At 36.3% G+C, this 16,861-nt stretch overlaps 1 non-coding gene across 1 annotated transcript; it reads right to left on the reverse strand.

Annotated features, from left to right (window-relative positions):
- Window positions 1–13,113: 13,113 nt before the first annotated feature.
- LOC112725336 (small nucleolar RNA R71) lies at window positions 13,114–13,221 on the reverse strand. Its single transcript, XR_003164451.1, has one exon. It is a non-coding gene; the product is annotated as a small nucleolar RNA R71 (small nucleolar RNA).
- Window positions 13,222–16,861: the final 3,640 nt, after the last annotated feature.

A 16,861-nucleotide genomic window follows, 5' to 3' on the forward strand; every position in this document is an offset into this window, starting at 1 on the left:
GGGGGTGGAGGTGGGGGGAAGGGGAGGCGGGGAAGGGGTGGAGTTGGGGGGAAGGGGAGGACGACGCGGTGTGGTGGTGGTGGTGGGGGGAAAGGGGGCGCGGGGTGGTGGTGGGGGTGTGGGGGTGGGGGTGGGGGTGGTGGTGGGGGGTGGGGACGTAGGGGTGCTGGGAAGGGAAGACGGGGAGGGGCATTTTTGTCCAAAAAAATAAAAAGGACGATTTTAATACGAAAAAAAACATTAAGGACGATTTTAATGGCAAAATAAGAAGAGGGACGAATTCGATTCTGGCCCATACTTTAGGGACCAAAATCGTACTTACCCCTAATTTTATCTATTCATTTAATTTTAAGTATTACTAAGATTCATATTCTTTTACTTTTCTTAGTGTAACATTATATGACTTAATTTCCAACTTATATATGGATTGAATGTACGGACTCCATATTACAAGATTGATGGATAATATAATATATTGTATTCCATCCTTCTTCGACATAAAAAAAAGGAGGAGTTCGAATATCTTCATTATATAATGAAGGAAAGGAAAGTAAAATAGATTTTATTATCAATTCAGAATCTGATAAGAGTTAGTTATTAAACTCTCTTCTGATTTAGATATCAATCTCATTCCTCTCCTATATAGCCGATTTTACCTTGTTGTAAAACACTTTGATAATTCAAAAACAAAAAGTCTTCTTTGCCATAATTCTCACTCATTGAGAAACGTTGGAACTTGCATTTAAGAAATAAAAATAATATATGGGTAAGAACTCAAATCACCGAGTTTTCAGTAAGATAAAAGTGTCGAATCGATACAATATAAAGTAATATGAACTTTTTAAGCAATCTTAATCGTCAAAGTTTCATTGATCCAAGCCAAGGATTCTCACTAAATCAGAAAATGGTAACTTGTCTAAGGATCTCTAATCTATCTATCTATTTTCAGTTTTTTACAAACCTCCAATCACCACATCAGGAACAACTCTCAGCCTCACCACCGCCAGCATAAGGGATCTTTCAGTTGTTCAAATACATACAAAGCAATACAAAGAACCACAAATAGAGAGAACAGATAAAGCAATTAGATCAAATAGCATAGAGATATAATTATTCAAGCAACAAGACAAATTAAATACAAGATGCACACCAATCAATACACATAAATGCAAAAGATGCATAACTGTCTTACGACCAATGAGCTCATCTGTCAGTTATAAGTCAAAACACGACATGACTGATAGTGAACCCTGGACAGTCCCTCAGTGCACGCATTCCTAAGAGGTATTTATATTTATCAAATTCTCTTGGGGAAATCATCCTAGAAGGTCTAAGTGTTCGGCAACATCTTGCGACAAAGGATCAACAAAGTGTCTCAAATCCCAATCCGGAGCAAGTGGGATAAACCCCAACCCTTGCATCTACCCAGGTGGTTTTAATCTCAACCCGGAGCAAGTGGGGCGAACCACAACCCTTGCATCTACCTCGGGAGTTCCAAATTCAACCCGGAGCAAGTGGAGTGAACCACACCCTTTTCTCTACCCAGGGAGTTCCAATCTCAACCTAGAGCAAGTGGAGCGAACCACAACCCTTGCATCTACCCAGATAGGTATCATATCAATCAAACTCATATCCATCATCCAATCGTATAAGCTCATCCCTTCAATAACTTCCAACTCATTTTGACTCAATAATTTCCTTTCCAATGCTTTCTACCCTCTAATCCACCATCTCTATACTCATTACAGGGGTTATGAAAGTTTACAAGTTTGCCAAAAAAGCCAAACAGTCAAAAATAAAGATTATGTGAGAAAAAAGGACTTTTGCATATGCACAAATCAGAAGTGTTTCCTAGCTTGGGCATATGCATGACCAGTTGTGCGTACGTATCCCTTCACCCGTTCTGATTTATGCGTGCTTACAACCATGTACGTGCGCACACATACTAGAATTTATGGTTTTTCTGTAAATTTTCAGATTTCAGATTTTTATACCCAATTTCAAACACTCATAACTTTCTCTACAAAATTTTGTTTTCCTTCATTCTTAGATGGTTTTACATATCTTCCCACTAGCTTTAATTTAAGATAAATTTCATTCACATTCGAACTCCGAGCACCAAGTTATGGCCGATCAAAATTGGCTAAAAATCTATTTTTATCAAATTCACACCATTGCTAAATTTCATAAATTATCAATCCAATTCAATCCTAAACCATTCCAAATCCATTTCTACACATTCCAAATACTCATTTATCAATCCTCAACCATTCCAAGCCTAAATCAACCCACTTCCAACTTATTTAACACATTATGTCGACTATATCTATTTCTCAACAACATTCAACATTCATATATCTAAATTCTCAATTAAAGTTTCAACATACATACTCAATATCATGCATCAATTCATACCACTTACCTCAATTTATCATATAAAAAAGTTTTCACCGTATCACGGCCTCCGACCTAATTTCCACATCAATCACATTCATAATCATGCATATACATACTTATACATCTTCACCTCATAAATTAATGCTATTGATCAACCATATATCCAATATACCACAATTTTTATTAAACCAAACAATCAACCACAATAATTAAACAATAATCCTAGGTCCACTAGCCTAGAATTTCATGCCACATTACATGGTATTTATCCGAAACTCAAACCCATACTTTAATGTCGTCAACTTCAAGCTTCCAATCTTTTTCTTCCAAATTTCCAAGCCTCAATTCCACAATTCTACTAAGTCAAGCTTTCGATTACTCAATCTAATAGTATATCATACAATTTAGCATAATATCGAGACTAAAGCTCATAGAAAGTGATGAACAAAGAAGAAAAAAGGGGTTCTTATCTATATCCACTAAAATTAGTGATGAAAACCACCAAGAACACAAGTTAGAGAACTCCTATAATATCAAAATCACCAAAAATCTTCAATACCCAAGCTCAAAATAAATTCAGAATTGAATGAGAAACTGGAGCTAGGATTTCGAGTTACTCACTAAATTAATTATATAGAATTGAAGAGGAGAAGATAAGTTTCGTGTGGGCGTAAATGGCTCGTCAATCGGAACTCCGGAGTAAAAGTTATGGCCAAATGAAGATAATGAAGGTTAGGGTTTTCTTCTTCCCCTTTCTCTCCTCTATTCGCCCCTCTTTCTCTTATAAGTGATAAATGTGGCTGAAATGAGTGTTGAGAGAGGGGTGTTAATGGGTGGGTTTGGGCTTTAGGCCCAAGTGAGGCCCAATCTTAATCTTAGCCCGTTTGGCCTAACCTTGGGCCAAACCTTTTAAGATAAGTGCTCGAGTTTATGTTCTAAATATTTTTTCTTGACATTTTCATAGTTTTAGTTTTCCTGACTCGCAGTATCGGATAGAGTTAAGCCGATACAAATAATTTTAACACCGGTAAGTATTTTTTCTCAAAATAATTATATTTTCATGCTTGATTTAATTTTTACCGTTAAATTTCTAATTATAAATTCTAATATTTTTACATATTTCAAGTGTCTTAATTTCCATTAACGCAATTTTAATTTAATTAATTTATTTAATTTAATTTTTTTGAATTTTATATTTAACATTTATTAATTCTAACAACAATTAATGAATGTTAAATAAGACAAATTTTGATTTTTTTTCTCTCTAACATTACCGATATTTATTATAATTAAAATGTATTTATACCAACTAGGTATTATAGCATAACTTACGACTAGATTAACATTATACTAACAGTTGGGAGACATAAGTTTGTTTAGAGACTAATGGGAGTCACAATTCTAAAAGGAGAGAATTTATTTTGTGATTTTAAAAGTTTGGAGACCCAACTAGCTAATTTAATTTGTTCAATTCGAGGACCAAACTAATATTGCCTCAAAAAAGTTATCAGTAGTCCTTTCAGAACAATTCATGAAACCACCGTGCACATTTTATAATATCATTCATGCAAAAGTCTCTCATCATTTTTAAATTAGTTTTCAAACTACTTTGGGTTTATATATATATATATATATATATATATATATACACTCATTCAGCCACATTTTTTTAAGTTATATTTAAAAAGCGTAGCCTATTTTTTCTATTTTAAATAGGCTATACTTTTCTCCATGTTATCATTTTATAAGAGAATAAGAAACACAGTTCTAGCATCACTTGAAAAATATCTCCTTAGATATTATAAAGATCACTTATAAAACGTAACATTATCTTAATATCTATAAGTACAATTTTCTCATCAAAGAGTATGCTTTTAAAGAGTAACCTGTTTGTTATGTATTGGATGCGCTTTAAAAGTATTGCCTAATATAAAAACACCAAATAAACACATTGTAAAAAATTTTTCCCCTCTTTGTACCCATTCAGCCTCACTCACGCAACACACTCACTATGTAAAACCTGCGGAATTAATAAATAATTAACTCATAAATTAATAATTATTTGAAAAAATTAGGAATTTAAATTTTATAATTTAGGAAAGTAGAAATATTAAAAATACGAATTTTGACACTAATTTTAAAGGTTTTGGCCCAAAATTGGACTAACAGGCTAAACTAGTTGAACCAGACCCATATTAGGCCCAAGGCCCAACCCATATAACCCCTTTCTTCCCCCTTGCAGCCACAACACTTCTGTTTTCATTTTTGGAAGGGGAATCCACGTTGAGAAAAGAGAAGAGTAAGAGAACCCTAACTCATGTTCCACTTTCAATTTCAAATCCTTGTAACTTTTAATCCGGAGCTCTGATTGACAAGCCATTTGTGGCCACGCATTCGTTTCGGAATCCTCTTCAATTCTATCTAAGCAAAGTGAAAGTCTCTTTGTAATTTGTGCCCAGTTCTCTATGTCCCCTTTCTCCACAAAATTGGTTTGAGTTTTGAGTGATTTTGATGATTTTGGTGGTTTAAGTGCAATCTAACATTGGATAATTATTGGATTATACTCTAATCATCAATGGGTAAGGTAAAAAAGACTCTAAACCCTTGTGGGTTACCCAATTTTGTGTACCCTTGTGCTAATTTAGTAAATTGTATGAATTAAATTGAATTTATGTTAGATTGGAGATTGAATCGGTGAATTAGAGCTCTTGGAACAAACCCTTGGTGGCTGGAATAATTGGAGTTGATTGAGAGTCTTAAATCTTGAATTTTTGGTGGTTTTGAGCTTAGGGAGAAATCAGCCAAGGTATGATTTTGGATTCTCATAGTTAAGATAAAATGTATCGTAAAAACTTAGGCTAGTTGACCATAGGATAAGATGAATATATGAATTATTATGTTTAGTGAATAATGATGATAATTGTCGAATTTGATGTAAATGGGTTTTGAATTGGTTGGTTGGATTGATTAGTTATGGTATGAACATGAAATGTGGATTTTTTATGTTTGATATTGAAATTGGTGAGAATTGAGATTGTAAAAGTTGATTAGATTGGAGGTTTAGGATGTGGTATGTTGTAAAATGAATGGATGGTGTATGACTATGGTTTGAACATGTTTGGTGCTATTTTAGTTAGGAAATAAGGGTTTTGGAATTGAGAATTTGGAAAACTTGTGGTTTGGTGATTTTTGGTAAAGCTTGATTTTTAACCAACTTCGGTGGTCCATAACTTGAGCCTCGGATTTAGGTTTTGAATGAAATTTGTTTCGAATTAAAGATAATTTCAAAAGCTTTAAAACAATATAAATTTTGTGGGAATTGAAGTTTTGTAGAGGAAGTTATGGACGTCGGAAGTTAGGTGTAGAAAACTGAATTTATGGACTTAACAGCTTTTTACCTACTCTGCGTAGCTCGCGTACGCGAACACTGATGAGCGGATAATTTATATCCTTTTTGGCATTGTTTTTACATAATTTTTAGTATGTTTTAGTTACTTTTCATTATATTTTTATTAGTTTTTATGCAAAAATCACATTTCTAGACTTTACTATGAGATTGTGTGTTTTTCTATAATTTCAGGTATTTTCTGGCTGAAATTGAGGGACCTGAGCAAAAATCTTATTCAGAGGTTGAAAAAGGACTGCAGATGCTGTTGGATTCTGACCCTCCTGCACTCGAAGTGGATTTTCTGGAGCTACAGAAGCCCAATTGGCACGCGCTTAATTGCGTTGGAAAGTAGACATCTTGGGCTTTCCAGAAATATATAATAATCTATACTTTTCTTGAGATTTGATGGCCCAAACTGGCATTCAAACGCCCACCAGAGACTCTTTTCTGGAGTAAAATGCAAGAATTGGCACCAGAACTGGAGTTAAACGCCCAAACTGGCACTCAAGCTGGCATTTTACTCCAAGAATGGCCTATGCACTTGTAAAGCTCAATGCTCAGCTCAGGCACACACCAAGTGGGTCCCGGAAGTGGATTTCTGCACTATCTGCACTTAGTTACTCATTTTCTGTAAACCCTAGTAACTAGTTTAGTATAAATAGCACTTTTTACTATTATATTAATAGACTTTATCATCTTTGAGACTTTATAGAGTTTAGACTTGGATGTTACAATTGGGAGGCTGGCCATTCGGCTATGCCTAAACCTTTTTCTCTTATGTATTTTCTACGGTGGGGTTTCTACACCTCATAGATTAAGGTGCGGAGCTCTGCTGTTCTTCATGAATTAATGCAAGTACTATTATTTTTCTTTCAATTCACGCCTACTTCTTGTCCAAGATATACTCTTGTACTTAATTCAGTTAAGTCAGAATGAAGGGGTGACCCGTGACAATCACCCACTATCTTCGTTACTCGCTTAGCCAAGATGCGTGTGCCTGACAACCACAAGCAGTCTACATGATGTTCAACGTAGTCATTGGACGACAGCCAGAGTATATCCTCTTGGGTCTTTGATCCGCGATTCGCATCGTCTCTCCTGACAACAGAGCATCCGAATCTGAGATCAGGACCTTCGTGGTATAGACTAGAACCATTGGCAGCATTCCTGAGATCCGAAAAGTCTAAACCTTGTCTGTGGTATTCCGAGTAGGATCTGGGAAGGGATGACTGTGAAGAGCTTCAAACTTGCAAATATTGGGCGCAGTGACAGTGTGCAAAAGGATAGAGAGATCCTATTCCGACGCTAGTGAGAACCGACAGATGATTAGCCGTGCGGTAGCTATTCCTGGTTTTTTCATCCTAGACGAGAAATCCGACAGTTGATTAGCCGTGCAGAGATCGTACCTGGTATTTTTCATCCGAGAGGATCATACAGCTTGCCATGGAAGGGAGCACGCATGATTGGAAGAAGACAACAGGAAAGAAGAAGTTCAGAAGCAACAAAGCATCTCCAAACGCTTATCTTAAATTCCCACCAATGAATTACATAAGTAACTTTATTTTATTTTATGTTTTATTTATCTTTTAATTATCAAAACCTCATAACCATTTGAATCCACCTGACTAAGATTTACAAGATGACCATAGCTTGCTTCAAGCCGACAATCTCCGTGGGATCGACCCTTACTCACGTAAGGTATTATTTGGACGACCCAGTGCACTTGCTGGTTAGTTGTGCAGAGTTGTGAAAAGTGTGAATCACAATTTCGTGCACCAAGTTTTTGGCGCCGTTGCCAGGGATTGTTCGAGTTTGGACAACTGGCGGTTCATCTTGTTGCTTTGATTAGGTAATTTTATTTTATGTTTAAGCTTTTTATTTTTATTTTTATTTTCGAAAAAAGAATTTAATAAAATCATAAAAACCAAAAAAAATATTTTGTGTTTCTTGTTTGAGTCTTGTGTCAAATTTTAAGTTTGGTGTCAATTGTATGTTTTTAATTTTTCTTGAATTTTCGAAAATTCATCATGTGTTCTTCTTTGATCTTCAAGTTGTTCTTGATGATTTTCCTTGTTTGATCTTTAATTTTTCTTGTTTGGTGTTTTTTGTTGTTTTTCATGTGCATTTTCGGATTATTAGTGTCTAAACATTAAAAATTTCTAAGTTTGGTGTCTTGCATGTCTTTCTTTTCTTAAAAATTTTCAAAAATATGTTCTTGATGTTCATCATGATCTTTAAACTGTTCTTGGTGTTCATCTTGACATTCAAAGTGTTCTTGCATGCATTATTTGTTTTTGATCTTAATTTCTTATGTTTTGTGTCATTCTGTTGTTTTTCTCTTTCTTTATTAATTCAAAAAAATCAAAAATAATATCTTTTCCTTATTTTACTCATAAATTTCGAAATTTTAGGTTGACTTAGTCAAAAATTTTTAAAATTTAGTTGTTTCTTGTTAGTCAAGTCAAAATTTCAATTTAAAAACTTTATCTTTTCAAATCTTTTTCAAAAATCAAATCTTTTTCATTTTTCTTTCATGTTTTCCGAAAATTTTTTAATTAATTTTCAAAATCTTTCTCTTAATTTTATTTCATAATTTTCGAAATTATTGCTAACATTTAATGTTTTGATTCAAAAATTTCAAGTTTGTTACTTTCCTGTTAAGAAAGGTTCAATCTTTAAATTCTAGAATCATATCTTTTAGTTTCTTGTTAGTCAAGTCATCAACTTTAATTTTAAAAATCAAATCTTTTTAATTTCTTTTTCAAATATTTTTCAAATAAATTTCAATCATATCTTTTTCAAAATTTAATTTCAAAATCTTTTTCTAACTTCTTATCTTTTCAAAATTTATTTTCAAATCTTTTTCAATTAACTACTTGACTTTTTGTTTGATTTTAAAACGTTTTCTATTTCTTATCTTTTTCAAAACCACCTAACTACTTTTCTAAAAGGTGGATTTTTGAAGTTTTGAACCATTTCTCTAGCTTTCCAAACCTCTGTAATTGCTTTTAAGGTATGATAGCTAATGTTTAAGCTTTAGGACAAGTAAGGGTATACTCAATAGGATAAAAGAGGTAGTTTCTGTTTAATGTTTACAGTCGGTGACTTAGGATTACAAAGTACTATGGGTAGGTTAACTAGGGTGATTTAGTGAGAGTTCTGCGTTGATTAAAGAAAAGATATCAGAGTGTAGAGGAAATAGGTTGCACACACACACACACACACACACACACACACACACACACACACACACACACACACACACACACACACACACACACACACACACACACACACACACACACACACACACACACACACACACACACATATATATATATACTTCTTATATTATGAAATTGAATAAAGAAAGGAATAAATGTTTCATCTGAGTACTCTTTCTTGAAAGTGCGACCCCAGGAGATGGTGGAAGGTGAGGATCTTCTTTGTTCCTCCTGGTATTATAAATCGCCCTTAGTGAGATGGTGGGAGGTTAGAATCCCCTCCTTTGTTCCTCCTGGGCATATGAGAACATACCTCCTGGGTAGATGCAAGGGTTGTGGTTTCACCCCACTTGTTCCAGGTTGGTTAGTATAGAGGCTCTCCGGGTAGATGCGAGGGTGTGGTTCGCCCCACTTGCTCCGGGTTATGATGAATTTTATATAAAAAGTGCAAATATATGATGTATAAGTGATGTTATGGCTATAATGAATGATTATGAAATGATTTTGAATTAATATGAATGAATTTGAGGCTTTTGCACTTATTTTATCTAAGATACGAGTTTTCCTGGATAAAGAGCAGTGGCTTGCCACCACGTGCTCTAGGTTGAGACTCGATACTCTGTTGATCCTACGACGTAAGGGAGATCGGGCACGTATAAATTCTCAGGAAGGATTTCCCCAATGAGCAAAATTTATATATGAGAAAAATCAATGCGTAGACTCTTAGGGATGCGCATCGAAGGACAGTCCAGGGTTTAACAGCCGGACTTGTCGGGTTGGCTTGATAACCTACAGATGAGACTCATTAGCCATAGGATAGGTATACATCATATGCATATGTTTGAAATGCTTACTTGTCCTTTAATTGGGAATTCCTTAATTGTTATACTTGCTATCTGCATTACTTGTACCCTACCTGTCTTTGTCATTGTCTGCTTGTTTGTTTATGTGGTTTCACCAAAGTTGGAGGATTGGAAGAAAGGCGGAGGATTTGAGGGTTTTAGTACGGTTTTGGTTAAGTTTAGAATCTTAGAGGACCACCCCATTTATGGTTTTTCGTTTTAAATCTTTAGATTTTATAATCTGAGTGTCGGAGTTCTAGGAATGCCTTTGACTTTCCTGGGACCTTATATATTATTTATGTGGGCACCTTTACCATATTGAAAACTCTCGGTTCTCATTCCATACATGTTTTTGCTTTTCAGATGCAGGACGTGACGCGCCTCGCTGAGCGTGCTGGATTTGCTTTCTTGGAAGCGAAGATTTATCTTTTTGGGTTTTTTATATTATATATTTAGATATATATGTGCATTTTCTATGATTTTGTATAAAAACATGTTTTATCCCTCCTAGAGTTTGACTTTGGATAATTAGGATTGGTATTTTGTCTTTTGGTTTACTGTTGGGTTGTGTGTATATATATATATATATATATATATATATTCTAGGTAGCCTTAGCTTCGCTGGTCGAGTCTAGAACTAGATTATATTTACCTGTTAGAATTCTATATTTATATATATGTCTTTTACCTTCCTGTATAAGCTTTCTATCTTATTGTATTGCGTGAGCGGCCAATCTTTAGTTTGTTTTGACCGTACCTTTTTCTTCCAAGGCTCCTAGCTATATCATCCTTTTTATATATGTATGTATTTTATTTTTAGAGGTCATAGTGCCTCACCACCTTTGATTTACGACCTAGGAGTAAAGCTCTGAGTGGTAAGGTATTACATACTACAATAGAAGTGGAAGATAGTGGCAGATTATTAGTGTCTGTTTTGATAGCCACCATAATTTGCAAATTTAACAATGATTCTAGCTGTAGTTTTGAGAAGAGTAGTGATAAACCACTATTTTATGGTTTATCTTGTGTTTAATTGAGTGGTTTCATCAAGTCTTCACCCACTTATTCATACTAATTGCATGATTTTATAATTCCTTCCTAGTATTGTTTATGATTAAAAACTTGCTTCCGAGAAACATCTAATTAGTATATTTTAATTCTCCTTTATACCATTCGATGCCGTGATCCGTGTGTTAAGTGTTTCAGGCTTTATAGGGCAGGAATGGCTTAGAGAATGGAGAGGAAGCTTGCAAAAATGAAAGGAACACAAGAAATTTAGGAGATGACCAGCAAACACTGACGCGAGCTCATGGCTGACGCGAACGCGTGGAATGTAGAAAAATGCAGCGATGCGTGCGCGTGCCTGACACGTACGAGTGGATTGGAGTCTGCATGAATGACGCGAACGTGTGAACGACGCGCTCGGGTGACAAGGAAAATTGCTGAATGACGCGAACGCGTGGACGACGCGTACGCGTGACCTGCGCGATCTGCATAATTAATAGAAAACACTGGGGGCAATTTCGGGCCGCGTTTTGACCCAGTTTTCAGCCCAGAAACACAGAATAAAGCCAGAAAACATGCAGAGACTCAAAAGCCCTCTTTACACAACTTTAGATACATTCACATATTCTCATTAGGATAGTTTTAGGTTTTTAGATCTGAATTTAGAGAGGATTACTTGCCCTCTAGGTTCTCTATACATTCATAGTTAATTAGCTTATGCTTTTGGATATTGAAGAAGTCATTATCTCCGTTGAAGACATCATTCTAGTTTGTTTACTTTGTCCCTTACTCTTCCATATCCTTATTTATTTTATTGAGTGTTCTGATTGGATTATTTTCATGGATTGTTGATAAAGAGGATTACTTTTATTTTTAATTAATTCAGTCTCTATTTTATTTTAATTAATTTATTATGTCTTCTTATATTTTTCTGAGTATTATATCCATGTCAATGGAGTAGATCCAAAACTTGACATGGGGGTTGATTAAAAGGAGACACTTGAGTTGGAAGGCTTAAGTGTTGATTAATTTGGAAATTGTTGGCTAGTTCTGTATTTAGTAACGCTAGACCTTTCCAAGGGAGAGGACTAGGATTTGTGAATAAGGGTTAGCTTAATCACTTGACTTTCCTTTATTTAGTAAGGTAACTAAGTGAAAAAGGATAGAACTTAAGAGATCCCAACAAGGATAGAACTTCCAATTAATCATTCCCCCAGTCAAGGCTTTTTATTTAGAATATCAATAATTATTCTTAATTTATTTTCATTGCTTAAATCTACAATTATTTAATTACTCATTATTCAACTATCAAAACTCTCGGAAAATTCCTAATTAATAAAATAGCATACTTTCTCGTAACTCGTTGGGAGACGACCTGGGATTCTTACTCCCAGTATTTTTCTATTCTAAAATTTTTGTGACACTCTTTTTTAAATTGGTGAGGCAGATTTTAGCTGGTTAAGAGCTATACTCACAACGCTGTTCTACTATATTATAATCTCTTAATTGGCCTAACTTCTGCCATGCACCAATTTTTGGCGCCGTTGCCGGGGAAGTTACAATTGTGTGCTAAATTATTAATTAGTGTACATATTTTTATTTTTATTATTTATTTGCATATTTTATTTTTATTTTATTACCATGAGCTATATGTTCCCTTCATTGAATGACGCATTCACTGCCTGATCCGAGCTTAGCCACGTTTGATCCTGAAATTGAAAGAACTATTTCACGTATTAGGCGAGCTCGACGCAGGTTAGCCTCTGAGGGTGGTGAAGTGATTGTTATTGATTTACCAGTCTCATCTGAGGGTGAATCTGAACCGCCATCTGAGAACGAAATAAGCTCCTTTACTACTGATTCAGTTGATTCACGTGCAGATAACATGACAGAACCTAGGAGGATTACTCTCCAGGAGGCCGGAGCCCCAGATTTTACACTACAGCAGTACCAAGTACATCATCCGACTCTGGCTACAGATTTTGAGCTAAAGACTGCATTAATCAACTTGATGCCCTAGTTTCATGGCTTACCTGCTCAAGAGCCTATTAAGCACCTAAGGGATTTTCAGACAGCCTGTTCTACTGTTAGGCGTCATGGTGCGAATGAAACTTCTATTATGTTAACCACCTTCCCATTTTCTCTTGAGGGAAAGGCAAGGGAGTGGTACTACTCCCAATCGGAAGCAACTGTTACCAACTGGGATACGCTCAGGAGAGAATTTTTGGAAAAATACTTTCCAGCTGAAGTTACTGACAAACTAAGGAAAGAGATCTCATGCATTATTCAAGGAGAATCAGAAACTCTCTATGAGTACTGGGAGTGTTTTAAGAACCTTTTGGACGCATGCCCCCATCATATGATTGACAGGCTAGTGTAAATCAACTATTTCACTCAAGGCATGAAGCCTCGGGATAAAACCACACTAGATGGTGCTAGTAATGGTTCTCTAAAAAAGTACAAGACCGCAGATGAAGCATGGCAACTGATCAGTGACTTAGCTGAGTCTACTAGAAATCACAGGCATAGGAGCACCCACTCAAAAGCTATTGCAGAGGTCTCCTCCAGCACTGAAACTTCTACTCTTACACAGAGTATATGTGAAATGACCAACCTATTAAAGCAGATGCAGTTGAACCAACAACAACAAGCTCAGCCTGCCATACCACAATAAAGCCGACAACTAGTCCCACAAAGAATATGCAAAATCTGTGCTGACTATAGTCATTATACTGATGAATGCCCGCAGCTCCAAGAAGAAGATAACACTGTGGCAGCTACTCATAACTTCTATGACCACCCGAATCAAGGATACAATCAACAAGGCGGCAACTACAACCAAGGAGGAAACTATAACCAAGGATGGCAGGACAACCACAACCAAAGTTGGAGAGATAATTCAAACTATGGCTGGAGAGATAACTATAACAGAGGAGGCAGAGATAACAATGGAAACCAGAGGTGGAATAACAACAATAGACAGCAGAATCAGAACCAACCTTACAGAGCTCTTCACCTAAGACAGTCACAAGGACCCCAACATAATCAACAACAAGTCCCACAGATCACTTATCCCACTTCCTCATCAAATGACGAGATGCTTCATTCTCTTACACAAGGACAACAAGACATGCAGACTACACTTAACTCCACTTTAAATGGTCTGAATGCCACTTTACAAGCTCTCGCCGCCCGGATAGAATCACTACCTGCTTCCACCAATCAACCTTCAAGCTCCAGTAGAATTCCTTCTCAACCCTTACTTAACCTCAAGGGTGGCATCAATACCATCACATTGAGGTCCGGAACCACACTGCCAGAGAGGACCCAAGAGGAGCCAAGCCCAATAGAACATGCCCTAATTGAAGACTCAATAGAAGTAGAAGACGCTGAAATGGAAGATGCTGAAGAGGAAGAGGAAGTACAAGACAATGTTGAAGAAGAATTATCTCAGCCAAGGAATGGAGCACCAAAGGATGCAGAAGCTGCAAGTAGCGCCATCCCTATCCCATTCCCACACCTTGCAAGAAAGACCAGAAAGCAGACGGAACTTGATCCCAAAATGGTAGAAATTTTCAAAAAGGTTGAGGTAACTGTTCCCCTTTTTGATGTTATTCAGCAAGTACTTAAATATGCAAAGTTTCTGAAGGATTTATGCATTCATTAGGATAAAATTAATGAATTAGAAACTATTCCTTTAGGTAGTTCTATATCTGCTTTAATGGGAAGTATACCTGAAAAATGTAGTCATCCAGGTCCATGTATGGTAAACTGTACCATTGAAGGTGTAATATTTTCTAATTGCATGTGTGACTTAGGAGCATGTGTTAGTATAATGCCGTTGTCTATATATGATACTCTAAGGCTCCCTCCCTTAAAAAGGTTGGCAGCTCGTTTTGTGTTAGCAGATAAAAGCATTATTACAGTAGTTAGAATTACTGAAGATGTATTAGTGAGCATTAAGGGGCTCACATTTCCCATTGACTTCTATATCCTGGAAATGCCCCCTAATGACTCAGGAAGACCATCATCAATCCTGCTTAGAAGACCATTCCTGAAAACTTCAAAATTCAAGCTGGATGCATACTCAGGAACTTACTCCTTTGAAATAGATGGCATAACGGTAAGTTTTAGTTTAAATGAAGCTATGAAGCACCCTCCGAAAGATCATTCTATCTTCTAGTGCGATATTATTGATGAAACTGTAGCTGAAGTTCACCAAGAAGAATTAGAAGAGAAGCACTTGGAGCAAAGTCTGAGTGTGGGGACACCCTCTGACCATAATGAAGACACCTTACCATTACCACCAGCCCCGGATGATCCAGAGCCTAGCCATGAGCAGAAATTGGAATTAAAGCCCCTCCCTCCATACCTCAAGTATGCTTACCTTGAGGATAATAAGAATTTCCCAGTCATCATTGCAAGGGAACTCACTTTTCAACAGGAAGAGCAACTGCTTAGTGTACTGAGAAAACATAAAAGAGCAATTGGATGGAGCTTGGCGGATATAGTAGGCATCAGTCCTCAAGTTTGTGAGCACAGAATATATTTAGAAGAGGAATCAAAACCTGTCCGTCAACCCCAAAGAAGATTGAATCCAACCATCTTGGAAGTTGTCAAGAAAGAAGTGACCAGGCTACTTGAAGCAGATATCATTTACCCTATCTCAGACAATGAATGGGTTAGTCCAGTACAAGTAGTGCCCAAGAAGTCTAGAGTCACAACAATAAAAAATGAGTATGGAGAACTCCTAACAACTAGAGTGCAGAATTCATGGAGGGTTTGCATTGACTATAGGCGTCTCAACCAAGCTACTTGCAAGGATCATTACCCCTTGCCATTTATTGATCAGATGCTCGATCGCCTGTCAGGTAAATCCCATTATTTTATTTTAGATGGTTATACAGGCTACTTTCAAATTCATATAGCTCCTGAGGATCAGGAGAAGACCACTTTTACATGCCCCTTTGGAACATATGCTTATAAAAGAATGCCTTTTGGCTTGTGTAATGCACCTGCTACTTTCCAAAGATGTATGATGAATATCTTTTCAGATCTTATTGAGAACTGTATGGAAGTATTTATGGATGATTTTAGCATATATGGTGATTCGTTTGACCTTTGCTTGGATAGTTTAGCTAAAGTATTAGACAGATGTATTAGTTCAAACCTTGTATTGAATTTTGAAAAATGTCACTTTATGGTAAAACAAGGGATTGTTCTAGGACATGTTGTCTCTAAAACTGGTATTTCAGTAGATCCAGCAAAGGTAGATGTCATTTCTAGTTTACCTTACCCCTCCTCTGAGAGGGAAGTCCGTTCGTTCCTTGGCCATGCAGGTTTTTACAGGAGATTCATTAAGGACTTTAGTAAGGTAGCATTACCCTTATCCAGACGGCTACAGAAAGATATTGAGTTCGAATTCAGTGAAGATTGCATGAGATCGTTTGACAAGCTAAAGATCGCCCTAACTCAAGCCCTAATTGTGAAAGGACTAGACTGGAGCCAGCAATTTGAAATTATGTGTGATGCCTCCAACCATGTAGTAGGAGCGGCACTGGCTCAGCGCGAAGGTAAGGATCCTTTCGTAATCGCTTATGCATCTAAAACATTAGATGCTGCTCAATCTAATTATACTACTACTGAAAAAGAGCTTCTTGCTATCGTTTTTGCTCTAGATAAATTCCGAGCCTATTTACTTGGTACTAAAGTAATAGTGTACTCAGACCATGCAGCTCTAAAATATTTATTGGCTAAAAAAGAGTCCAAACCAAGGTTGATACGTTGGATACTGCTGCTGCAAGAATTTGATTTAGAAATAAAAGATAGGAGTGGTAACCAGAATTTAGTGGCAGACCACTTGAGTCACTTGGAACACATTAAGGATGACTCCACTCCTATCAATGATACTTTTCCATTTGATAGTTTGCAAGCAGTATCTAAAGTAGTTCCTTGGTATGCACCTGTAGCTAATTATCTAGTTAGCTATACATTCCCTCCAAATT

Source organism: Arachis hypogaea, chromosome 11, assembly GCF_003086295.3.
Source record: "Arachis hypogaea cultivar Tifrunner chromosome 11, arahy.Tifrunner.gnm2.J5K5, whole genome shotgun sequence".
NCBI classification, from domain to species: domain Eukaryota; kingdom Viridiplantae; phylum Streptophyta; class Magnoliopsida; order Fabales; family Fabaceae; genus Arachis; species Arachis hypogaea.